The following is a 25,391-nucleotide window of genomic DNA, read 5'->3' on the forward strand; positions in this document are numbered from 1 at the left end:
ATTTTTTCCAATAAAAAAAATAAAAAAATAAAAATAACATGTCCCTCGAGATAGAATCTGCCCCTGACAGATGAAGCCCCCCACAAAAAAGCCCTCTGTCATTCACTAGAGAAACCTGCTTTTCACCCTGCCTCAAGTTCCTTCTCTTACGAGAGTATAAGGCACGAGAGGGGGAGCTTTAACTATATACTTAGGGATTATTTATACAGAGAGGACACATTATAAAAATAGATAGGCTCCCCACGCCTGGATCACACTGGCTTCGCGCCGGTATCAAGCTAAGTGATAAGGAGTAATGAAACTCGTGTGCTACCCAATCGGAGGAGATAACCAGCTGCTTGGAGGCTGCCGGCTGCTCCGTTTGTCAGAGGAAGAGAGCAAGGGATGGTTTTTCTGCCTGCTGAATCCAGCCACGTTTCTCCCCATCTTGTCCCTAATCTGATCTCTCTTTGTGGGGGACACAGACAATCGACGACACAGGAGAAGGTGGTGGATTTTGGCCTTCATTTTCTTAAATGTGCTCTAAACTGCATTTGTAGCAGATTTCATCATGCTCTCTGGATGCTGCTTCTTCTTCTTCTTCTTCTTCTTCTTCTTCTTCTTCTTCTTCTTCTTCTTCTTCTTCTTCTTCCACCCTGTTATTGTTCCAGGCTTGCATTCCATGTTAACCTGACTCAGGGTGGACCCTGGGAAATGAATGAACATGACTGATTTAGGCTATGGTTACCAGAGGTGCCCATTTCCCGCGGACAGTCCCCAGATTTTCAAATCTGTCCCCGGAATGTCCCCGGATTTCATTTAATGTCCCCGGAATTATATTTTAAGTGTTGTAGATTTATTAGTAGGGAATGAATGTTGCGTGATTGATTCAACAGCAAAAGACACATCATATGGGGACTTCTGGCGAGGCAAAATGGTGGCTGCCACGGCAGCGAGCAGCTCCTGAAGCCGGCCAGAGCCAACTGCACTACCAGGCTGGCTCCAGGCTGCTGAGACTGCCACTGCTGCCACCACTGCCGAGGGGGAACTGGGGATGCCCGGCACATCAACTGAGGGAACCGCTGATCCTCCATGACCCAAATTGAGCCAGGAACGAGAGCACCCGGCTGACTGCCCAGTGGTGCTCCGGGGCCAGGAAAACCCCAGAACCAACACAGGGAGAAGGAAGAGAGGAGAAGGAGAAGGAGAAGGAAGAGAGAGAAAGAGGAAGGAGAAAAAAGTGGGGAGCCCCAACCTTGCTGCGCTGCTGCCGTCGCTGAGGAGGAAAGGTAGGAAACAGCACCCAAGCCTATTCCACGGCTGCTAGTGCTCCAAGAGAGAATGCCCCGGGCCCAGAGGAAGGCCGTGAGACAGAGGAAACCACAGAATAGGATATATTACTTCTTAATTTTTTTAAAAAATACTTTTTAAAATTAATTAATCTTTGGAAAAAAATCTGGTAACCTTAATTTAGGCCCATTCATTCCAATGGATTTATTCTGAATAGAACTGAGGCTGCATTCACACGACAGTTTGTTCCGTTTCCTGAACTGTTGCTTTCTGCACCCAAGTTAAATAGGGTTGCCATATTCCAGAGAGTGAAAATCCGGACACAAAAGTTGTTGAGCTCCCCTCCCCACCTTCCACCATCAAAGTTGTTGAGCTATTTCTGCAAAATCTACAAAAAAAATCAAAGTTTGACCTGTGTTTTTTTTTAAAAGGAAACTTGCCAAATAATGTTATGCCGTACACCTGGGTTTTCTTGGACAATTTATCAATTTCCGGAAATCCCCCCCGGATGCTATTTCCAGCGGCTGAATCTTCCCCTTCTTAACCTGGATAACTTGTGATGGTGGGATAAGCAGCCTCATATGACCAACATGCTTAAGTTTAATTAATGCACGAAGGGGTTAATGTCACAGAGTAAGCTGTCCTGCCAGGCTCAGCTAGGCCACTTCCCCTCACTTTGGGAGGAAAGTAATCAAGCCTGTTTTTGTACCTCCGTCTATTTGAGAAATTCAGCATGTAAAGATGTCTGAACTGGTTGCTCCAAGCTCAGGCCACATGGCTCTAACAAGCCTTTGTTTGAATTCCTATACTAATAAGTTAGGAACTTTCACTACTGTAACTAAGCCAAGTTTTGCTGCCTGTGCAAGCTTTTCTGAATGCTGTATGGAAAAGCACACAAACCTGACCTTTGGAGAGTTGGTAAGTAAATGATTTTTAGCTTACCAAGTGTATAGTCTTTTACCTATGCTGGGGGAAAAGGGAAGTTTTGGAAATTTATTATTAATTTTTAATTAAAATAAATAAATGAAGTTTTGGAACTCACAAGGGCATCTTTAAAATGTCTAACAGCTTATGTCTCCATGCTTTGCGATTTAAAATCTCTCTTGGGGTTCTCTCTCTAAAGATTCCTAAACTTGGATCTTGGCATCCAGCAATTCTCCTTCTATATTTATTTTTTTCAGCATGAATTGCACCAGACTCACTTGGTTTCCTAAATGGCAACCAATTGAAAGTCCCCAGAGGTGGTTGTTGAGAGGTTCAGAGTTGTGTCACAGCATGATGCAAGCAAATTCCCCTTTAAATGCATGGCTGTAGTTTTTATCGCTGCAATGCAGAAGGAATATGAATGTCCAGCCTCCCTCAGCTGGGCCCAGCAGGTGCTGGAGACAAAAATAAAAAACCCCAAACAAACAGCCTCCATTCCAAATCTCTCTGGATCCTCAGCCATTCTGGTGGCTTTAATGTTGGAGATGGACTTGGAGGCGGGTGCTTTGAGGCTACCCTATTAGCAAAAAGCAGCTGAGAGCCAACCCAATCATCTCAACTCCTCTACTTATGAATGCTTTGTTTTGCTTTTTTGCAGGTTTCCCAATTAACCATTGTTCAGTAAAGTTGTTTTCCTGATTGCCGATCCTTCCTTCTACCAAAAAGCACACCATGAAATCTTGCAATCCACTTCAATCCACTTAGCTCTTGATCAAATATAAATCTTCTTCCCGAATATAATTAATCCAATTTGGATTAAGGGGGGATTAGCTGTGCTCTTAAGGCCTCTTTTTGATAGCTCACAATTGTTGCCTGCCATGCTCCTGTTGCTCAGCATAAGAGAGACAGAGATACAACAGGCAAATCAGAATTATACCCAAGGCTAAAGCTCTCAAATGTTCTCTTACAGGCAGGAGAGCTGAGGATCATATTGGGGAACTGGCAGCTTCTCTTTCAGAGCTGCGTAGCAGGAGCGAATGAAGCGGTAGAGCATCTGCTTTGCATGCTGACAGTCCCAGGTTCGAATCTGGCACCTCCAGGTAGGGCTGAAACCCTGAGGAGCTACTGCCAGTATTTGTAGGCAGTACTGAGCTACCACAGAGCCTAGGACTTGCCAATCAGAAGGTTGGCGGTTCGAATCCCCATGACAGGGTGAGCTCCCGTTGCTCAGTCCCTGCTCCTGCCAACCTAGAATTTCGAAAGCACGTCAAAGTGCAAGTAGATAAATAGGTACCACTCTGGCGGGAAGGTAAACGATATTTCCGTGTGCTGCTCTGGTTCACCAGAAGCAGCTTAGTCATGCTGGCCACATGACCTAGAAGCTATACGCCGGCTCCCTTGGCCAATAAACTGAGATGAGTGCCTCAACCCCAGAGTTGTCTGTGACTGGACCTAATGGTCAGGGGTCCCTTTACCTTTACCTTACTGAGCTAGATGGACCAATGTTTCATAGAATTGTAGATCTGGAAGGGACGCTGAGGATCATCTAGTCCAGCCGTTCTCAACCTGTGGGTCCCCAGATGTTATTGGACTACAACTCACATCATCCCTGAGCTCTGGCCTTGCTAGCTAGGGGTGATGGGAGTTGTAGTTCAACAACATCTGGGGAACCGCAGGTTGAGAAAGGCTAATCTAGTCCAACCCCCTTGCAGTGCAGGAATATGGAGCTGCCTAATAGGGGCATCGAACTTGCAACCTTGGTGTCATCAGCACCACCCTCTAACCAACTGAGCTATCCAGCTGCTGTCGACTCAGTATAAGGCAGCTCCTGATGTTTGTATGCTGTGGGAACAAGCTTTTTAGCCTTATTGGGAACATGCATGGTTTCTCATTAATCAGTTTCCTGACTGGCCTGAGGCTCCTTCTAATTGATTTAGAGTGCAGCTTTAACGCTTTACTTTAAAAAGGGGGGAGAGAATTCAATTTACCTACTCCGACGCTAACGTATCCGTCTCGTTTCACATAGATTTTTAAAAAACAAAAACAAAACCAGTGGGTGGTTTTCTGATCCAGCAAAGAAAGATCAAGATTCCCACAAGACAATTGGTTGAAGCTCCTCACCTGATAACTTACAGGGTAGAAAGAACTTTTTCCTTTATTGCAATGCTGCGAGTGTTTATATTGTCAGTGCTATTTTTCTAGGAAAAGAGGTGCCGGAACTCACCATGAACACCTCCCTTGTTCTCTTAAAATGGCATGGGAGCCCACCTAAGAGATGCTGGAACTGAGTTCCGGTGAGTTCCGGCTGAAAAAGCCCTGTACAGTGGTACCTCGGGTTACATACGCTACAGGTTACATACGCTTCAGGTTACAGACTTCGCTAACCCAGAAATATTACCTCGGGTTAAGAACTTTGCTTCAGGATGAGAACAGAAATCGTCTTCCGGTGGTGCTGCGGCAGCAGGAGGCCCCATTAGCTAAAGTGGTGCTTCAGGTTAAGAACAGACCTCCGGAACGAATTAAGTACTTAACCCGAGGTAGCACTGAATATCATATTGTTTCTTCAGGTTGTAAAGCATCTCGCACAGCAATTGACTGATCTGCAACGATTTGGCAGTTCAGCCTCTGTGAGGATAACAGTAATATAAAAATGATGTATTTATTATACCCCGCCCATCTGACTGGGTTGCCCTAGCCACTCTGGGCAGCTTCCAACAAAATACGGCATCAAACATTAATAGTTTCCTGAAACAGGGCTGGCTGGACTTGGAATTATAAGGGACAGTCACATACCCTCCAACATTTCTCTGATGAAATTAGGAACGTCCCATTCCATAATGATAATTTTACTATTTATGCCCTACACATCTTGCTGGGTTGCCCCAGCCACTCTGGGCAGTTTCCAACATACAGTGGTACCTTGGTTCTCAAATTTAAACTGTTCCAGGAGTCCATTCAACTCCCAAAGTGGTTCAAAAACCAAGGCACAGCTTCCGATTGGCTGCAGGAGCTTTCTGCACTTAATCAGAAGCCCCAGCAGCTGCGTCTCAGACATTCGGCTTCCGAAAAATGTTCACAAACCAGAACAGTCACTTCCGGGTTTGCGGCGTTCAGGAGCCAATTTATTAGGGAGCCTACCAAAGTATATAAAAACATAAGGTAAAGGTAAAGGGACCCCTGACCATTAGGTCCAGTTGCGGACAACTCTGGGGTTGTGGCACTCATCTCACTTTATTGGCCAAAGGAGCCGGCGTATAGCTTCCGGGTCATGTGGCCAGCATGACTAAGCTGCTTCTGGCGAACCAGAGCAGCGCACAGAAACGCTGTTTACCTTCCTGACAGAGCGGTACCTATTTATCTACTTGCACTTTGACGTGCTTTCGAACTGCTAGGTTGGCAGGAGCAGGGACTGAGCAATGGGCGCTCACCCCGTCGCCGGGATTCAAACCGCCAACCTTCTGATCAGCAAGTCCTAGGCTCTGTGGTTTAACCCACAGTGCCACCTGTGTCCCTATATAAAAATATAATGAAACATTAAACATTTTTAAAAACTTCCCTACACAGGATTGCCTTAAGACTGCTTGGGGGGTCAGATAACTCCATACCCTCCAACATTTCTCCAGTGAAAATAGAGATGTCCTAAGGAAAAGCGGGACATTCCAGGATCAATTCAGAAACTGGGATGGCTTCTCTAAATCAGGGACTTCCCTTGAAAGTAGGGAGACTTGGAGAGTCTGCAGTCATAAGGGACTGGCTATTTAGAGGAGATAACTGAGAGAAGATTTTTTAGAAAGCAGCTCTGCAAAAGAACAACAAACCCCCAGCCTTGGAACAAAGGCCATTTCAGAAAGATATTGCTGATCCCTCTGAATTTCTTCTGAGCTGCATTGAAGTCGGATCAGTCTGGGGCTGCTTTGATTGCTCTGACAGATCCAAGGCTTGATCTGATTACCTCCAGGAAAATCGCCCAACTTGCTAGAAGGCAAAGCAGATCAGATCTTTATTGTTTATATATTTAATTGCCCTAGTCTGCCACCCTTCAAGGTATACATTCTCAGGGCTGCTTACATTCATAAAACAGAACAGAGGGGAAAATACAGTAATTTCACAGTATTAAAACAACCGATAAAACTTGCAACCAAACATCAGAGCGAGGAGAAAATATCCGAACGAGGAGAGTGAAAATCCTGTGCTCACCCTTCCACCCCAAACTAGCAGGACTTGCCCTGTGATTCAAAAAAGTGGCTTCTTGTCTGTTGGTGACTTGTGGAGGTCAACTGGTAGCTCATCACTCCTCAGCAGGTGAGATGCATCAGCAGAATATTCAGAGCCCCAGCAGAGTCTTCAGAAAATTCCTGCTCCTGGCAGAACAGCTTTTTCCAGAGTTCCCAGTTAAGGGGGGAAATTCCTCTCCCACACAGTTCAAAGTAATACTATGTTTACTGTCTGCAGATACAATGCAAAGCTAAACTCTACTATCTGCTATATACAGTTCTTCGGATCTATAGAGATACATCTTCGTCTTTGGCAATCACTCACAGCCGAGTAAGATTGTCTTCCATGAACATGGTTTTAACAGTGAGTCCGTAAGTGACCGTGGAGACCAATTCTGGATCCACAAGTCCTTCCACAGTGGGGACACATGTTTCCAGGCAGGAGTTGATCACAGTGAGGAAGGCCAAGCATGCCTTCCTCTTAGCACACTTCTCCCTTTGGTCCTGAGTTTGAGCGTCTTCAAAACCCATGACACCTTTGTTAAAGGCTGTTCTCCAATTGGAGCACTCCCAGGCCAGTGTTTCCCAGTTGTCAGTGTTTATACTATCTTTTTTTAAGATTTGCCTTGAGAGAGTCTTTGAACCTCTTTTGTTGACCACCAGCATTACACTTTCTATTTTCTAAGTTTAAAGGCTGTTCTCCAATTGGAGCGCTCGCAGGCCAGTGTTTCACAGTTGTCGGTGTTTATACTACATTTTTTTAGTATATACTACATTTGTGTTGAGAGAATATTTAAACATCTTTTGCTGACCACCAGCAATACGCTTTCCATTTTTAAGTTTGAAATAGAATCGTTGCTTTGGAAGACAACAATCAGGCATCCACACAACGTGACCAGTCCAACGAAGTTGATGTTGAAGAATCATTGCTTCAACACTGGTGATCTTTGCTTCTTCCAGTACACTGGAATTAGCTCGCCTGTCTTCCCAAGTGATGTGTAATATTTTTCGGAGACACCGTTGATGGAATCTTTTGAGGAGTTGGAGATGGTGTTTCTAAGTGGTCCATGTTTCACAAGCATACAGTAAAGTTGGTAGTACAATAGCTTTGTAAACAAGCATCCACTAACACTATAACCATTCTAGCTGTCACTGTTGGGTAACAACCACAGCCTATTCCCCTAACACTCACGGATTCACATTCAGACCCTGACAGCAAACAGGACAGGACGCAAACATAACAGACACAATGAAAGCAATGCCCTAGAGACTATTGCACCCATCCTGACATGGGAGGGTGAATACACTTGACCTCTACTCTTTTGCTATGGTAACCCAATGGACTTGCTCTTTTATCTCTGAATACCCAGACATGGTGTGTGTGTTTCCAACTCAAGACACGAGACCAGACCCTGTGTAATTCAATGCACATTACGCCAACATTGTCTTCCTTCTGGTCCTCCTGCAAGAGCCGCCTCCCACCCAGACCTTAGGACAGTGAAATGTTCATTATGTATTGGTTTTAAACTTGGCTCCAGTTCTCAAAACCAATGAACCATTAGACCAGTGGTTTCAAAACCCTTTGGGGCTACTGCCCCCTAGGTTCCATAAACTCATTCCCAGTGCATCACACCCTACCCTATAAAAAGCATTATTCAGAATAGCAGAATAGCAGTTTGCATGACTCACTACGGAACAGAATGTGGCATAAAAAACCCCAGTAACAATTAATTGCACATTTATTCAAAATCCAAACTATTTCACCAAACTGATGAACTTGACCCAGTGATTCCAGCTTTTCAAAGTTGGATAGTCATTTATAGCTCCATTGCCCACTTGCCTCTTAGTGCCCCCCTAGGGAATCACATTTTGGGATCCACTGCCTTAGACCAGGGGTCAGCAAACTTTTTCAGCAGGGGGCCGGTTCACTGTCCCTCAGACTTTGTGGGGGGGCCGGACTATATATTTGTTTGGGGATGGGGGGGGGAGAACGGATTCCTGTGCCCTACAAATAACCCAGAGATGCATTTTAAATAAAAGGACGCATTCTACTCATGTAAAAACACGCTGATTCCCAGACCATCCGCGGGCCGGATTTAGAAGGTGATTGGGCCGGATCCAGCCCCTGAGCCTTAGTTTGCCTACCCATGCTTTTTAGACTGACAAGGTGCTGGGGCTATCTAATGCAAGAGAGAGTGTGTGTGTCAGGAAGAGAAAGATTTATTTACTTTATCTGCTAACTGACTTCAGATACAGCTTCTAAACTCACCGAGAGCGGTATTTATCAGCTGGAGAATGGGGGGGGGGGGGGAAATATACCAAGACAAATACATGAGCTACCTGTGGCAGATAATAATTCAATGAGCCGGGCAAGCCTACCGAGACTGGCATTTCTCATTTCATTGTTGCCGTGTTTGCAAAGGACTTCGCCCTCCCCTTGTTCCCCTTGTTCCCAGTTAATTTCTCTGTTTGTTGAGATTTAGCCCTTGGTTGCCAGCCGCGGATCTGATAAGGGGAGCTGCAGCCACACGGAGGAGCAGGCTTGCGCTCGCTCTCTCTCTCTCTCTCTCTCTCTCTCTCTCTCTCTCTCTCTCTCTCTCTCTCTCTCTCTCTCTCTCTCTCTCTCTCTCTCTCTCTCTCTCTCTCTCTCTCTCTCTCTCTCTCTCTCTCTCTCTCAAGTGGAACCAAGCTCAGCGAAAGTGGCATGTGTGAGTTGGGGGGGGGGCACAGCTCTTTTATTAAGAGCCCAAATATTGACTGATGCAGAGAATGAAGGAGCCAAACCAGCTTCAGAGATTGCAGCACAGTGGTCTGTAGGAAGATGATACAAACACAAGCTCAGCCAATCACAGGGTATGATTTCCCACTCCCTTAACCATTAAAAAAATGGAAAACTTCCTTTTGTGGTTTTTGGCTCTTTAGTCATCGATTGCAATTCCTGTGTGGAAGCCCAGATGCACAAATTTTCTGGAAAGGGAGCAGTCTTCAGATGGTGCTAAACTGATACCCATCTACAATCTTTCTCATCACCATCCCCCCATTTTTTTTAAATATAATTTTTATTTTTGAGTTTTTTCAGTTTTATAGCCTAAATAAATACAATGGAAATACAATACAATACAGATATCTTCTTTGACTTCCCTTGCCCCCTTTTGTGGTTCTTTGTGTTAAGGTTTTCTTACTGCAGCTCCTTTTTGATTCCAATTACAGTGGAACCTCAGGTGTCTAACGTACCATATTTTTCTATGTATAAAATGCCCCCATGTATAAGGGGGGGACTCAGATTTAAGAAATTTGCACTAGGCACTATCCATGTATAAGATGACTCCCACTTTTTAGCATAATTTTAAAAGAAGAAAACCTGGTCTTATACATGGAAAAGTATGATAATCCGTTCTGGAAGACCGTTCGACTTCTAAAACATTTGACAACTGAGGCTCAATTGCCAGTGGGCCAATTCCTTTTAAAAACTGGAGAAACACGTCTCGGAAGTCATTTGACTTCCAAGGCGCGTTCAAAAAGAGAAACATTCACTTCCGGGTTGTTGGCGTTTGGGTTCCGAATTGTTTGGCATCGGAAGCGTTTGACAACCGAGGTTCCACTGTATTATTTACTCCCTCCGTTTTATGAGTTTTAAGTTAATCCTGCTGATGGATTTAATTGTTCACAGTAATTTCCCAAATAAATGACATGCTCCCCATTCTTTGTTAAAGCCACTTCCGGCCTGCCCAGGAGGTGGGGTTGCGGGCTTCACGCCCACCCCCACATGAGCTACTGGTTTCAGCCCCCACGAGAACAGGGGAATCCCGGCCTGGTCTGCTCTATTTAGGGCCAGCGCAGAGGGGGCTCGCCCTCTTTCGCCGGCTAGCCCTCACGTTTTCCCACCCTCCCTCCCTTTAGGTATGCTTTAGGTAGGTCTTTGACTTTGCTATGGACTTCGGTCTGTCGCCGCAAGGGGCATGGAAGGAATTTTTCCCAATTGGCAATTTGTAGCCTTTTGGTTTTTCGCCTACCTCGTAACAACTCGTCACAACTTTTCGGCATTGGCGGTAGGCATTGGTATGAAGGGGTTAAGAGGATGTGGGGGGGGAGGAACACCATCACCTCCCCCCAGTGAGCGAAGGGTGGTCCGTTAAAGGACTCCGGGGGGGGGGCGTGGCCCTGTCCGAAGCCTATGGAGGTGTGGGCCAAAGGCACGCCCCAGAGCGGTGACCCGGGGGAGCTCCTAGTCCACGTGCCTCGGCAGGAGACTCCCCCGATAAAGTGTTAACCCTTCCCCGTGTCTCCAGCAAATGGGCTGGAGCCGGATAGTCGATAGGTCCAATGCCTAAGCCAATGCCTCTCATTCCTGAATTCAATAAAGTTGTGGCCTAATTCGCCCAATTAACCTTAATTATGGTGTCTCGTGTCTTTATTTATCCTGGTGGGGGGGGCGGGAACTCGCCACGCAAACGTTGTTTCTTCCTGATTTCTGATTCTTCTAGTAAGTTTGGCCATTTCAGCATAGTCCATTCATTTTATCTTTCTCATCCCCTTTAATTATTATTTATTTATTTATTTATTTATTTATACCTCACCCATAGGGATGCGGGTGGCCTTGTGGGTTAAACCGCAGAGCCTAGAACAGGCTGATCAGAAGGTTGGCAGTTTGAATCCCCGTGACGGGTTGAGCTCCCGTTGCCCGGTCCCTGCTCCTGCCAACCTAGCAGTTCGAAAGCACGTTAAAGTGCAAGTAGATAAATAGGTACCACTCTGGTGGGAAGGTAAACGGAGTTTCCATGTGCTGCTCTGGTTTGCCAGAAGCGGCTTAGTCCTGCTGGCCACATGACCCGGAAGCTGTACACTGGCTCCCTTGGCCAGTAAAGCGAGTTGGCCATGACTGGACCTAATGGTCAGGGGTCCATTTACCTTTACCTTTGCCTCACCCATCTGGCTGGGTTTCCCCAGCCACTCTGGGCGGCTGCCTTTGGCAGGGGTGTGTGGTTTGAGTGGCTGTGTGATTTTTTTTAAAAAACTCATTTTGTCACCCCCCCCCCAGTGATGACCCACCGCACCCGCTTCCTCCCCCACTGGGGCTCCGCAATTGTGCCACTTCCACGCTCAGCTTCCAATCCCTGAATCCCTTTCATCAGCAGCTGCTGCGAAGAGCTCCCCTCCCCCCCACACTTTGCATGAATTTCAGCTGTCATGTAATTATGTATGTTTTTTTTTTCATCTGTCACTTTCTCCTTCCAAAGTGACAGAGTGTCAGAGCAGGACGGAGGGGAGCCCTGGCGTTCTCACCCACTGCTGGGATTAGCTGCCGATCCGTCTTCCCTCCGAGTCCCTTCCTGCCTCTGAAAAGCAAACCCCAACCCCCTGGTGGGGGCGCTTGGCTGGCAACTGGCTTTGACGCAGGATGAGATTGGGAGAGATGTCGATGCGGCAATGACAGATGCCCTGCAGGGACAGATTTGCAGATCCTGTGAGGCCGAGCCAGAGAACAAGGCTGGCGTTTCGGGTGAAGAGACAATCAAAGGCTGGACTGGCATCGCTGCCAAATTCGAGGTCCTGTGGCAGAGAGTCTGGTGCGGAAGTCCCAGAACTGCCAGGACTGGTGATGGGGGGGGTGATGACACTTGTCTCTTCCAGGAGGATGAAAGACTGCTTGTTAGCTTCAGAACAGATAAATGAAAGCCCTTCTTCAAGCGGTGCATAGTTAAACTATGGGAGGCAGTGGTGACCAGCAGCTGAGATAAGGTAATAGACCCCTGACTATTAGGTCCAGTCGTGGCCGACTCTGGGGTTGCAGCACTCATCTCGCTTTATTGGCTGAGGGAGCCGGTGTACAGCTTCCGGGTCATGTGGCCAGCATCACTAAGCCGCTTCTGGCGAACCAGAGCAGCACACGGAAATGCCATTTACCTTCCCACTGGAGCGGTACCTATTTATCTACTTGCACTTTGACGTGCTTTCGAACTGCTAGGTTGGCAGGAGCAGGGACCGAGCATCGGGAGCTCACCCCGTTGCAGGGATTCAAACCATCAACCTTCTGATCGGCAAGTCCTAGGCTCAGTGGTTTAACCCACAGCGCCACCCGCGTCCTGTAACTTTAAAAGGGGATTAGACAAATTCATGGAGGAGAGGTCTATCAATGGCTACTAGCCACAGTTGGAGGTAGCAATGCTTCAGAATGACCGCTCCCCGCTTAAAACGGGGGGCGCCCTTTGCGTGGACGCGTGCAGCCCCTAGATCTGGAGCGGCTCCAACAGCATAGGCTAGGCTTTGCCTTCCCTCAGGTGGGATACCTGGAGGTCTCTGCCTACCTCAGTCAGTTGTACAATCCCACCAGGGGGAAGAGTTGCCAAGGAGACCAGGCCAGGTAGGGGAGGGATTACCTGCCCACACAAAGGAGGGAGGATCTTACCTGGGAATTCTCACTTGGCTCCAGAATGCCAGTTGCTGCAGGAGGGGAGTGTGGTCTTGTGTTCGAATCCTGATTGTGGATTTCCCACAGGCATCTGGGTGACCACTGTGATAGATGCCTGTGGGATTTATGTGGGGGGGGGGGCGCGTGCAGGTCTCCTGCCATTGGCATAGCGAAGGGCGGCAGCTGCTCCCCCGAAATCAAGTAATAAAAATTCTTCAACTAACTGAGGTTCTGCCCGCCCCCTCAACATGAAACCTGCCCCCCTAACAAAAATTCTGGCTATGCCCATGACACCCGCCTGTCATCATCCTCTGTCCGGCTCTGTCTAGCAGATTTGGAGTGAATTGTCTCAATCACAGTTGTTTTAAATGGCTTTCTTTTGACTCCAAGTGCTCAGAGAAATCTGTTAAAATCTTCAGTCACTGGAAAACTAGAAGTAAAATAATAATAATAACATCAAGGTTTATCTTTCATGAAGTTAATGGGTATATTTTGCAAAATTACAAAGGACATGCCCTTTTTCATCTTTTTTTTAAAAAAATCCAAACTAATACTTATTATTTTTACAATCAACCAGTGTATCTTATGAAATAAATAAAATAATAAATGTTATTTTATGAAATAACCAAAATAAAGTTTGTGAAATAAAGAAGAAGAAGAAGCAGGTGGACGTGACCTAACCTGTCCAGGTAACAAATGGAAGAGTCACGCAGCACACCTCTTTTTTTGGACTCCTTCGTTTGACTAGCTTTTAGCTAGGACTGCTCTACTAGCTCTCAGCTAGCAGAACAGTGGGATTATTCCCCCATATGGGGTAGATCCACATGTACATATTTGTAACTAAGTCTGCCTTCAGGGATTCAACTGTGAACTGATGTAAGTAAACTTCTTTGACTTTGAGAAAACAACAACAACAACAATGCTGTGTGGAAAAAGTCCTTTCTTTTATCTGTGCCAAATCTACCAACTTCAAACTACATCTGGAGGGCCTCAGGTGAGCTACCTATGTCCTAAAGGCTGCTTGTTCATTCCCTCTATCATTTCCCTTGCAGGGAAGAATGAATGGAAGGCTATCCCAGAATGTCTCAAACCAGAGGCAGCCAAATGATGATGGCGACCCTTTCCCAACATCTGACGAGGAGAAAGACGGAATGACCACAAATCCTTAATTAAACACTTATTCCGAAGAATCCGGGAGTCTCCCAAGGCTTCTTTGAGATCCCCGAATGCCTTGCCCTGGGATTTGAGGCTTTCATTCCGATCACATTGGAAGATGTTGTCAAGGTAGCGAGTGGCCTACTTACAGCAATCAAAGACTTCTCAAGATTTGCATCTTGAAACGGCAGCTGGAGAAAAAGAGTGTGTTTGTGTTTGTGAGTGAGAGAAAGCAGATTACATAACGACAGCTGGCTTTTGTTTATTTGCTTAAACTCAACCTTGCGTTGTAGTCAAGAAGAGACGCGGGGGCAATTCTGATAATCCATTGCTTTTTAATAACATTCGCAGAGTGCGATGCGGTGGACTGGCACTTTGGAGACTGGCTGACAGCCTGCCTGTGGTGTTTGCTCTGAGGGAGCACTCCAGAGACCTCATCTCCACAAGCCCGCAGGCAGTGGCTAAGTAATTGAATGTCTCTGCACACTGATCCTTCATATATATATATATATATATATATATATATATATATATATATGGTGTGTTTATCTGTTCAATATTTCCTAAAAGGCTATATTTACCTGTGCACGACACAACATATTTGCATTTGAAACACAACAAAACAAACACACAGACACAAACACTAGAAAGAGGATGGAATGTGTGGGGAAATGTGTCATTTGGAAAAGTAGGAGAAAACCGTCACTGGCGAATATTTATTTTTTCATTTACTGCTTTTCCATCCTGCCCCCCCCCCAAAAAGAATAAAGGCGGTGCCTGTGGTTCTCCCCTCCCTCAGTTAATCCCCACAAATACCCTCCGAGATAGGTTAGGTGAGAGACAGTGACTGCCCCCCCCCCCAAGGTCACACCGAGTGAGCTTCAAATGGCCGAGTCGGGATTTGAACCCTCAGGTCCTAGTCTGACATTCTAACCACTATACTAGGGGTAGGCAACCTAAGACCCGGGGGCCGGATGCGGCCCAATTGCCTTCTAAATCTGACGGTCTGGAAATCAGCGTGTTTTTACACGAGTAGAATGTGTCCTTGTATTTAAAATACATCTTTGGATTATTTGTGGGGCATAGGAATTCATTCATTTCTCCCCCCCCCAAAAAAATATATAGTCCAGCCCACCACATGGTCTGAGGGACAGTGGACCGGCCCACAGCTGAAAAAGGTTGCTAACGCCTGTGCTATATGATGCTGGCTCTGTTGTGGGGATGTAAGAAGGCGCCATTTTCCGTTCGTCCTTGCGTTCACTGCACACAGCACTGTTTCCATTCCGCTGCAGTTTGCCTTCTTCCCAAAGACCACATTCTTCATCTCGCCGTCTGCTGTGGTAAAGCGACGTGACTTACACCATGGATTCCATATATCATGTAAACTATGTAAGGAACATCCTCATGTCATTTCGTTGCATTCGGTTTACGGCAAAAGAAGCACGGCACAAATACAGGAAAGAGTAGTCAATTAGGTTGCACTGAAAGCAACAAGAATTTGTATTCGCTGGATTGCTTTCTGTCCCAGGCAAAACGGAACGCAGTGTCTGCATTGCTATTTATCTTTCCCCTTCAGGGTCTCTCTTTCTTGCCATCAGTGCCCCACTGTGGCATCGCGGCAAGTAACTCAATTCCCCCTTAATCTGCCTTGCCAGCTAGGGCTCCGTGCTGCATTATTTTAATGCCTCCGTGTGGCTTGTGAGAGCGCTTCCATTTATTTTCCTGTCTCATGGAGTTCTCTCCCATCCCCCCATAGCTGCCTAATGTTTTATTCGTTTTTGTGGCAGAGCCTTCTGGCTTCTTCACACCTGGCTTCCAATTTTCTCCATTTCAGCATCCCCCCCCCCCCCCACACCACAATCCTCGTGACAGTGTCCTAGCAAGCATTGCTCTTGCAGAGGCAGATCTCCTCCTGGGGTTCGTTCTGTGATGCTTCACAAGGCGGGAAGAAGCTGTCTTAGGATGCCATGCTACTCCAGGGGAATATTGCAGCTGGGGAAGCATTTATTTGAGATATTTGTATACCGCTGTGTAATAAAAATATACCTCAAAGTGGTTTACAACAATAAAACCGTAAAGCCATACTGTGAAAACTGATTTTAAAAAGTTTTAAAACATACATCAATTTATATATATTATATACATACAGTGGGTTTTTTGTTAAAAAACTGTTTAGGGGTACTCTCATTTTCCTACTCATAGTGAAATACTGCCCCTCAATGAGACTAAACTTAGATTCACAAAATGTTTAAGGGTATACATACCCCTGCTTCCCCCCAGAAAAAAAAGCAGTGTGTGTGTGTACACAGTGGTACCTTGGGAAGCAAACGGGTTCCATTCCGGAGCCCCGTTCATATCCTGAATAGAACGTAAAATGCAACTGCACATCTGCGTCTACGCAGGTTGCGTTTCGCAACTTCCACGCATGCGCATGACGTCATTTTGACCGTCTGCGCTTGCACAAGCGTCGGAACCCGGAAGTAACACACTCTGTTGCTTCCGAGTCGCCGCAGAGCGCAAACCAAAAATACTTATCCTAAGCATATTTATCCTGAGGTATGACTGCATGTGTATACGTATACATATGTGTGTGCACGCGCACACACACTCTCTCACACATACACACAGTGCTTTTTTCTAAAAAAGTGTTTAGGGGTACTCTCATTTTGACCTAAGAAAATCACTGGGAAAGGAAATGAAGCCGCCATTGGAGTCACAAAATGTTTAGGGGTATGTGCACCCCTGTGTCCCCCCAGAAAAAAGGACTACACACACACACACACACACACACACACACTACCCTATAACTGCAGGTCTTGGATCAGTTCACAGAATAAAATCAAAATATAAAACCACAAAATACATAACCAAAATAAAAATAACTCCCCCCAACCCCCCAATCCCATTTTAAAAGGGCACAATTAACCATTGTGGAAGGCTTCATTGCCTGCATTGGCCTGGTGGAATAGGAAAGTTTCCAGACACAGTTTAGAGGTTGACACAGAACGCACTCACTGTATCTCTATTGGCAGAGAGTCCCACAGGACTGGGCCAATGACACCAAAGGCTCGGTTTCTTGCTGCTGTCAAAGGAACCTCGCCAGTGCTATTCTTCTAGAAAAACAGGTGCTGGACTCACCAGGTCTCCCTTGTTCTCCTAGAATGGCAATTAGAGCCCATCTGAGAGAGCTGAGCTCCTGTGAAAAAACAGTCCTGAGCTCGGGGAATAGCCAGGGATTCTCCTGCAGATGATCTCTGTGGTAGAGCTGGGATAGAAGGGTTCAGGAGATCCCCGAGGGATCCTGTCTGTCAGGGATTCTTGAGCTGTGATTTCTGAACTGCACGGGATGCAACTAGATAACCTTTGCCTATCCCTTCCAACTCTACAATTCTCTCTCTCTCTCTCTCTCTCCGAATTTAATGGAATTATAAAGTGGAGAGGAGCTAGGAAACTGGAGAGGGGCTTTCAGCCCCGCACCAGATGCTATTGTGTTCATTCCATGTTAGCTTTCTTTCTTTTCTTTTCTTTTTACAACAATATTTATTATTTTCCATACTTAAACGTAACAGAAGAAAGAGCCAACCATAATAAAGAAAAAAGAATGAAACGGAAAAAGAAAAAAAGAACATATAACATAAAATACATCAAATCACCACATAAACAAAAACTTAATTCATGAATCAAAATCCATCTTCATAAACATATTACTTGACTTCCTCAAATCTCTTCCATCTGAGTTTCTTAGTAATTATATATAGCACTTTCCAATATCATTATTTCATAAAACCATATCACAGTCATAGTCCTATTTCCTAACTTTTCTTATTGTACATTTTCTTATTTATTTATTTATTTATTTAATCCCAATTTAATCCTAGGCCTAATTGATTCTTTCAAGTGATTACATATCTTTATCATTCCGTGTTAGCTTCCTTAGCCAGGGTCAAGTGCCTCCCCCATCCTTGTCTCGCAGTTATCAAAAAAAGGGCTCCTTTTTCTCCCTGGAGCAAACCCATTTGTTACCAGAGTTTCTGAATGGCAGGCCGTTACCTGCGAAGCATCGCATAATTCCGTGCTCCTATTGACATTGCTCTTTAATTAAAGACCGTGTAAATGCACCGTGTACGTAGCTCCCCATCAGATAGGATTTATGCCCCCCTGAAGGGAGGGATGCTGTGTTAAAGGAGCGGAGACGCCGCACGCGCGAGGTGCATTCTAAGTTTTCTCTGCTTCCAACTTCAGGGGGCCAGAGAAGATTTGCAATCTGCTCCGGCTTTGCGTCAATCAAGTTAATGGGAAACCAAGCACAGCAACAACCCAGAGAGATAAAGAGACCACGTGGAGATCTCTAGACCTGGGCAGTGCTTCAGTGTGACACCAGGTGATGATAGCAATGGATCTCTAAGGGACTCTACGACTTCTAAGGTCCTCAGCTGGGTGATAAGGCCATCAGTGTCCAATAGTCAAAAGGGCTATGTTCTACTTCCATTGGCAGAGTGGGAGATGTAGTGAAGGCCAGAAACTTGGATGGCTTTAAAAGAGGATAGGACAAAACTCATGGAATACATACAATTGGAACTCCCTGCTGTTGACATCAGCAGGCCCCTTCACTGTACTCTTTTCAGCTCCTGCTAAAACAGAGACATGTGAAGACCCTCCAAGTGCCCCCATTTTCCAGGGACAGTTCCCAGATTTACAGAAGCCATCCTGTTGTAAACTGTTTTCTGATTTGATCCCTGAATGTCCCACTTTTCCTTAGGACGCCCCTATTTCCATCAGAGAAATGTTGGAGGATATACTGTACATGTGTTTCAATCTGGGTTTTAGCTTATCATTGATTCTAGCTTTTATTTTTAATTTTTCAGATAGGTGTTTTTTTTAAAAGCTGTTTTTACTAATATTTTCATTGTTCCATTCTTTTCATAAGCTGAGTTCTTGTTTGGTTTTTAACAATCAAACAGCATATAAATTTTATTAAATATTCCAGTAGTCCTATGTTGTTGTTATGTGCGCTCATGGGTTACATTGCTGGTATTATTAAAAAACCAATCTGGTTTCAATTGAAAGGACAATGTCAGGAGCAGCAGTCAAGCATAGATCAACAATATGTTATAAGAAAAAAAAACCTGTTCTTTTTCCTTTATGGGGTATTCCGGAGCCTGTATAGAGTCCTTAAGTGGGTTCCTTATCAATAGGAGAAAATAACAGAGGCCAACCAGAGAATATTGAGAAGCAAAGAGGCTAGTAAGCCTGATCTTTATTAAACTGTTACAACAGGGTCCCTACTCACCACACACAGGAGGGAGGAACAACCCAGAACAATTGTGCGTAAGCCCTTATATAGACTTCTGAAATTGCCCACCCTGTAGCTCAAGACCACCACCCCAAAACATCATACATACATCACAGAAGGAGGCGGTCTACAGCAGAAATCTTGTTTGCCAAGATATCTGACAATGGTCACTGACTGCTTTACCTGGGCAGCCTGGCCTTTCTTGTGTGATGGTAAATACTTTAATTCCTGAATCCAGGTCACAGGCTCACCCTAGGTAAAGGTAAAGGTACCCCTGCCCGTACGGGCCAGTCTTGACAGAGTCTGGGGTTGTGCGCCCATCTCACTCAAGAGGCCAAGGGCCAGCGCTGTCCGGAGACACTTCCGGGTCACGTGGCCAGCGTGACATCGCTGCTCTGGCGAGCCAGAGCCGCACACGGAAACGTCGTTTACCTTCCCGCTGGTAAGCGGTCCCTATTTATCTACTTGCACCCGGAGGTGCTTTCGAACTGCTAGGTTGGCAGGCGCTGGGACCGAGCAGCGGGAGCGCACCCCGCCGCAGGGATTCGAACCGCTGACCTTTCGATCGGAAAGTCCTAGGCGCTGAGGCTTTAACCCACAGCGCCACCTGTGCACCCTATTCATACACAAATACGTCCTTAAGACAGGTAAGCAAAAGACAGTGGAGAGGCTTTCAGATTTCCTTCCTCCTTGCAGAGAAATATTTGAGGTCAATTTAGGATAGTCAAAATGGTTTGGGGAGAGTCAAAATGGTCTCAGGATTGGTCTCCTCTTCTATTTCAGACACATAGTTTATATACTTATGTATGTGTTTGGCATGTACATTTATGAACGTTTATTTTATATTTGGGACCTTAGAATTCTTATAACAAATAACCTTGGAAGAATGGCAGATGAAAGTGATAGACTATATGGAACTGGCGGAAATGTCTGGCAGAATCCGAGACCAGGGAGAAGAGTTGGTGGAAGAAGATTGGAAGAAATTTAAAGACTATTTGCAGAAACATTGTAAAATTAATGAATGTTAAAATGATGTTGGATTGAAATGAAACGGCTTTAGCAACAAGGTTAAAAAGAATATGTAAAAATGGATTGATAATCAGATGAAAATACGAAGTTATAATACATTAAGATATAGAATTAAGATAAAAACAAAGAGGGAAAGGATTTGCTGAATTAACCATGTGAACTGGAATACAAAAAAAGGAGGTGTGAAGAGGTCAGGAAACAAGTAAATGAAATATAAGACATGAAAAGATTGATTTGTTTTTAATTGTTTTTAATTTTTCATGTATCTTGTATTTTTCCTTTGTATTTTTGTACCTTTTTTCTTTTTCTTTTTTCTTTTTTTTATTCTGTAACTTTTTTCTGTCTGTAAAACTTCAATAAATAACATTTTTTTAAAAATAGAATTCTTATAACAAATAAAAAACCACGGTGTCAGTAAAGTTAATTATTTATTCAAAGAAGCTAAAACAGGGCAGGCCTAGTGAGCCCAACAACTCTTCCCAGTAGGACTTGCTCCAACAAGGCTGTTGCGAGGACTGAAGGTCCCACCTTCCTAATACTTCCTAAGACTCCTCCTTTCCAGGGTTTTCCCCAAGCAGTTGCAAACTGTCCTCTTCATTTCTCTGCATGTTCTGGGACAGCAGGTTGTGGGGAGGGGAGCTGGTTGCAGCAGGAGGGGAAGACTCCCCGGCTTCTTCAGCAGCCTCCCTCATCTCTGTCTCCTGGCCCCACCCCACTCCAGCCTCTGCTTCTGCCTCAGAGTCTGAACTGCCCTCTGCCACAGCCTCTACCCGCTCACCTGTCAGGGACCGTGCTGAGGGGGGCTGCACTGAGGAGGAATGGTGGGAGCCACCCCCTCTCCCTGCTCCTGCATTTTCCCAGGAGCTGGAGGACAGTATAGATTTGGAACAATGGTTTGCAGAGGGACATAGTTCAGAAGGCAGAAGCTGGGAAATACTGGATGGGGAACAGCTAGGAGAAGAAAAGCTGGAAGAGAGAGGGTTAACAAATTCACAGCCGTTGGACAGCATTCCTCCACCGCCCTCCCCAAGTTGAGAAGAACTCAGAAAATCTCAGGACAGAAAGCACAGAGGGTACAAGCTCAGATTACAAGACATAGGAGTGACATACAGTGGTGCCCCGCAAGACGAATGCCTCGCAAGACGAAAAACCCGCAAGGGTTTTTCGGTTTTTGCATCGCTTCGCTAGACGAATTTCCCTATGGGCTTGCTTCGCAAGAAGAAAGCCCATAGGGAAATCTCCGGGGACCTCTTTTAAATGCTGGCGGTGGGGAGCAAAGCCTTTTCCCCCCCTCCGGACTTCAGAAGAGGTCCAGGAAGGCCGGCGGGGGCCAAAAGGCTTTGCTCCCCACTGCCAGCATTTTAAAAGCGTCCGGGATAGCAGGGAAGCGCTTCCCGCTATCCCGGACGGCTTTTGAAGGCAGGCGGGGGGGAGCAAAGACTTTCGCCCCCTGCCGGCCTTCAGAAGAGGTCCTCGACCTCTTCTGAAGGCCGGCGGGGGGCAAAAGTCTTTGCTCCCCCCTGCCTGCCTTCTCGGGAGAGCGGAAAAACGCGCTGCGATTCTCCGCTCTCCCCGACGGCTTTTGAAGGCAGGCGGGGGGGGGAGCAAAGACCTCTTCCAAAGGTGGGCGGGGGGCAAAAGTCTTTGTCCCCCCTGCCTGCCTTCCCGGGGGCTTTTAAATCGCCCCGGGACTGTCCCTGGGCAATTTAAAAGCCCCCAGACGGCTTTTGAAGGCAGGCGGGGGGGAAGCAAAGACTTTTGCCCCCCGCCAGCCTTCAGAAGAGGTCCCTCTTCTGAAGGCTGGCGGGGGGTAAAAGTCTTTGTCCCCCCTGCCTGCCTTCCCGGGGGCTTTTAAATTGCCCCAGGACAGCGGAGAATGTCCCGGGGTTTTTTAAAATGCTGGCGGGCGGCAGTGAAGGCTTCGCTGTCGCCCGCCAGCATTTTAAGATCGCCCCGGGACAGCGGAGAAATCCTCTGCTGTCCTGGGTTTTTTTTTAAATGCTGGGGGTGGGAAGAAAAGCCCTTGTCCGCCCCCCCCCAGCCTTCAGAAGAGGTCGGGGGACAGACTGTCCCCGGACCTGGTCTGAAGGCGGTTTCCATAGGAATGCATTGATTGATTTTCAATGCATTCCTATGGGAAACCGTGCTTCGCAAGACGAAAAACTCGCAAGACGAAAGAACTTGCGGAACGAATTAATTTCGTCTTGCGAGGCACCACTGTAGATTGATAGGGACAGAGGAGGTGTAAGCCTTAATTAGGAGCACCACCATTCTGGACAGACACTTGCTTTTGTCCTTTGCTGTGTTTATTAGAGAAACTAACTAGTAAGAATTCCCTTTCATTTGATCTGCTCATTTACAGCCATAAGGGAGGACGCTGATTTCCCCCAAACCTGACATCGCCAAACCTGTAACCTTTTCTGCTCCCGACACCTCCTGCCAGTCTGCTTCTTCTCCTCCTTTCAACTACTCATCGATGTCCCACCACCAATCCTCTGGCTCTGAGCTGTCTTCCCCTGGAGGTTCATGGGGGGGGGGAGTTTTCCTAGCTGATGCCTCCCACCACTCCTCTGCATCCAGCCAGCCTATGGCGAACAATGCATCCAGGTGTTCAAGTTTTAAAAGAGCTCTTTGGGACCACAAACATAAGGATAAGAGCTTGGATTTCCCCCTGAACTTCTTTTGAAACTTCGAACGTGCTGGGTCTAAGACCAATGAGATTAGGTCATGTCTGTCTGTCTCTCTGCATGTGACACGACAATGGAGGCCAGACTCACCACTGAAGCCTATTAGCAGATGTCGAAAGAGGCAAGGAGTCTCCAGTGGTTGCCATCTCAGTAATCCTCTCTCTGATTTCAAACATGGGATCAGACACAGGTGAAAAGCAGATGCTCTTAATGCTGATCCTTCTTGGAAGGTAATCAATATGTCTGCCGACAAGGGAAAGAACAGCGTTAGATGTTGCTAACAGTGAGTTTGAGAAGAGTCACGGGGGGAAATGGTTTAATGAGCAGAGATCATGGCCCTTTTGCAATCGGATCCCATTGCTGAATTAATAAATATCAGAATAGAATTAAATATGATATTCCTGGAAGGTTGGGAGTATTATTTATCTATCTTGCATTTATATCCCATTTTATTTTCTCCGAAGAGCTCACAGCGGCATACATGGTTCTCCCCCTCCTTGCTTAATGCCCACGACGACCCTGTGAGGTAGGTTATGCTGGGAGGCAATGACTGGCCCAAGCCCACTCAGTGAGCGACATGGCCAAGCGGGGGGGGGGGGATTTAAACCTAGGTCTCCAGATCCTAGTCCGGCACTCTTAACCACTACACCAAACTGGCTCTCTAGGGTCAGGAAGTGATAGCAGCTTAAAAGATGGATGGTAGCAGGAAAAACCCAGTTTGGATTTGAGAAGCCAATTCTCCGACCACAGTGTGTCACAGAATAATGGGGGAGGGCAACAGGGGGAAATGAAGGGCTTGGCTAATTTGCAGCTGAGCTCACAGGCCCTTTCCAGTTAACGTTCATGATCTGTCTCCACTATCTCCTCTGAACATCAGTTGCCGGGAATATCAGGTGAGCAGAGTGCTGCTCTTGTGCTCAGGTGCTGCTTGGGGTCTTCCTGATCCAGAAGTGTCTTCTTATGCTCTTATCCTTAATGAAAGAGATGGAATCGTTCTCAGGATTCAGGGCAGAGGGGAAAAGAGGGCTTATTTATGCAGTGCATAACTAAACTATGAGAGCCAGTGTGGTGTAGTGGTTAAGAGTGGTGGACTTGTAATCTGGGGAACCGGGTTCGCTTCCCCGCTCCTCCACATGCAGCTGCTGGGTGACCTTGGGCCAGTCACACTTCTTTAAAGTCTCTCAGCCCCACTCACCTCACAGAGTGTTTGTTGTGGGGGAGGAAGGGAAAGGAGATTGTTAGCCACTTTGAGACTCCTTCGAGTAGTGATGAAGTGGGATATCAAATCCAAAGTCATCGTTGTCCTCCTCCTCCTCTTCTTCTTCTCCAACTTCTTCTTCGAAACCTGCTCCCACAGAAAGCAGTGATGGCGACCAAAGGAGCCAACTAATAGGGGTCCCTTTGGCTCCCCCAATATAATACTTGAGTGGCCACCATCTCCCCCTCCCCCTGAAAAAAAAGTTCAAATGGTGTGCATGCACTGCATCATGTGATCGTTTAGGTGGGGTGGGGCTTACTTGGCCCCTCAATATTTTATTCAAGTTGCCACCCCTGATGGCCACTAACCTAAATGGCTTTAAAAGAGGATGTGATAAATTCATGGAGCAAGCTATCAGTGCCTACTAACCATGATGGCTATACTGTGTCACCACAGTTAGAGGTGCCCATGCCAGTTGCTGGAAACCAAGGGAGGAGAGCATGTTCCTGCGCATGGGTCCGGCTTGTGGGTTTCTCTTGGGCATCTGGTTGGCCAGTTTGAGAACAGGATGCTCAGCTAGTTAGGCGGCCATTGCTCTGCTTGCATCCTGATCATTGGTGAAGGAGACAAAGCATTGAGCTTTAAAAGAGGCAGAAATGCAGGTGCCCAGTTTCCACTCGAGAACAAAGCATACTGTAAGTGGCCTAGCCTACCTCAGAGGGTTGTTGCGAGGGCAAAACCGGGGAAGCCTGTGCATGCGTCTGTAAGAAAAAACAAGAAACAAAGTTTTGCACTGTGGTCACCTTGGAGCATTATTTTCCTCCCAGATCCAGTAAAGGTTCTATTAATTACTTCATTAGCCTAATGGTCTCCAATGCACTTTGGTGACTAAAGGGCCAGGACACTGCAGAAATTCTAATGCTGATGATTGATGCAAATGCCATGTGCTTCCATTACTCCTTGCTGATGCTAATTGTAGGCTGGAGGTTGTTTTCCTGCTGTCTCTTCCCCCCTGGCGTTTACATGCCTTCCTGGATCAGATTTCCGAAACTCATTGGATGAAAAACGTAGAATTGTAAAGTTGGAAGGGACCCACCCAAAGGGTCATCTGGTCCAACCCCCTGCTATGCAGGAATTACAGCTAAATAATCCCTGACTTGTGGCCATCCAACTTCTGCTTAAAAGCCTCCACTATGACTTTCTGAGGGAGTCC

General features: G+C 46.3%; 2 long non-coding RNA genes across 2 annotated transcripts in view; one reads left to right on the plus strand and one right to left on the minus strand.

The window, feature by feature from the left end:
- Nucleotides 1-24,138, plus strand: part of LOC309359163 — a 160,460-nt gene extending 136,322 nt beyond the window's left edge. Inside the window, exon 3 of the long non-coding RNA XR_014163752.1 lies at nucleotides 24,039-24,138. This is a non-coding gene — a long non-coding RNA (uncharacterized lncRNA). The remainder of the gene's footprint in view (nucleotides 1-24,038) is intronic.
- LOC309359145 overlaps nucleotides 1-25,391 on the minus strand; it is a 368,574-nt gene that overhangs the window by 202,798 nt on the left and 140,385 nt on the right. The window lies entirely within an intron of this gene.

Source organism: Podarcis melisellensis, assembly GCF_964234715.1.
Source record: "Podarcis melisellensis genome assembly, chromosome: 16".
NCBI classification, from domain to species: Eukaryota; Metazoa; Chordata; class Lepidosauria; order Squamata; family Lacertidae; genus Podarcis; species Podarcis melisellensis.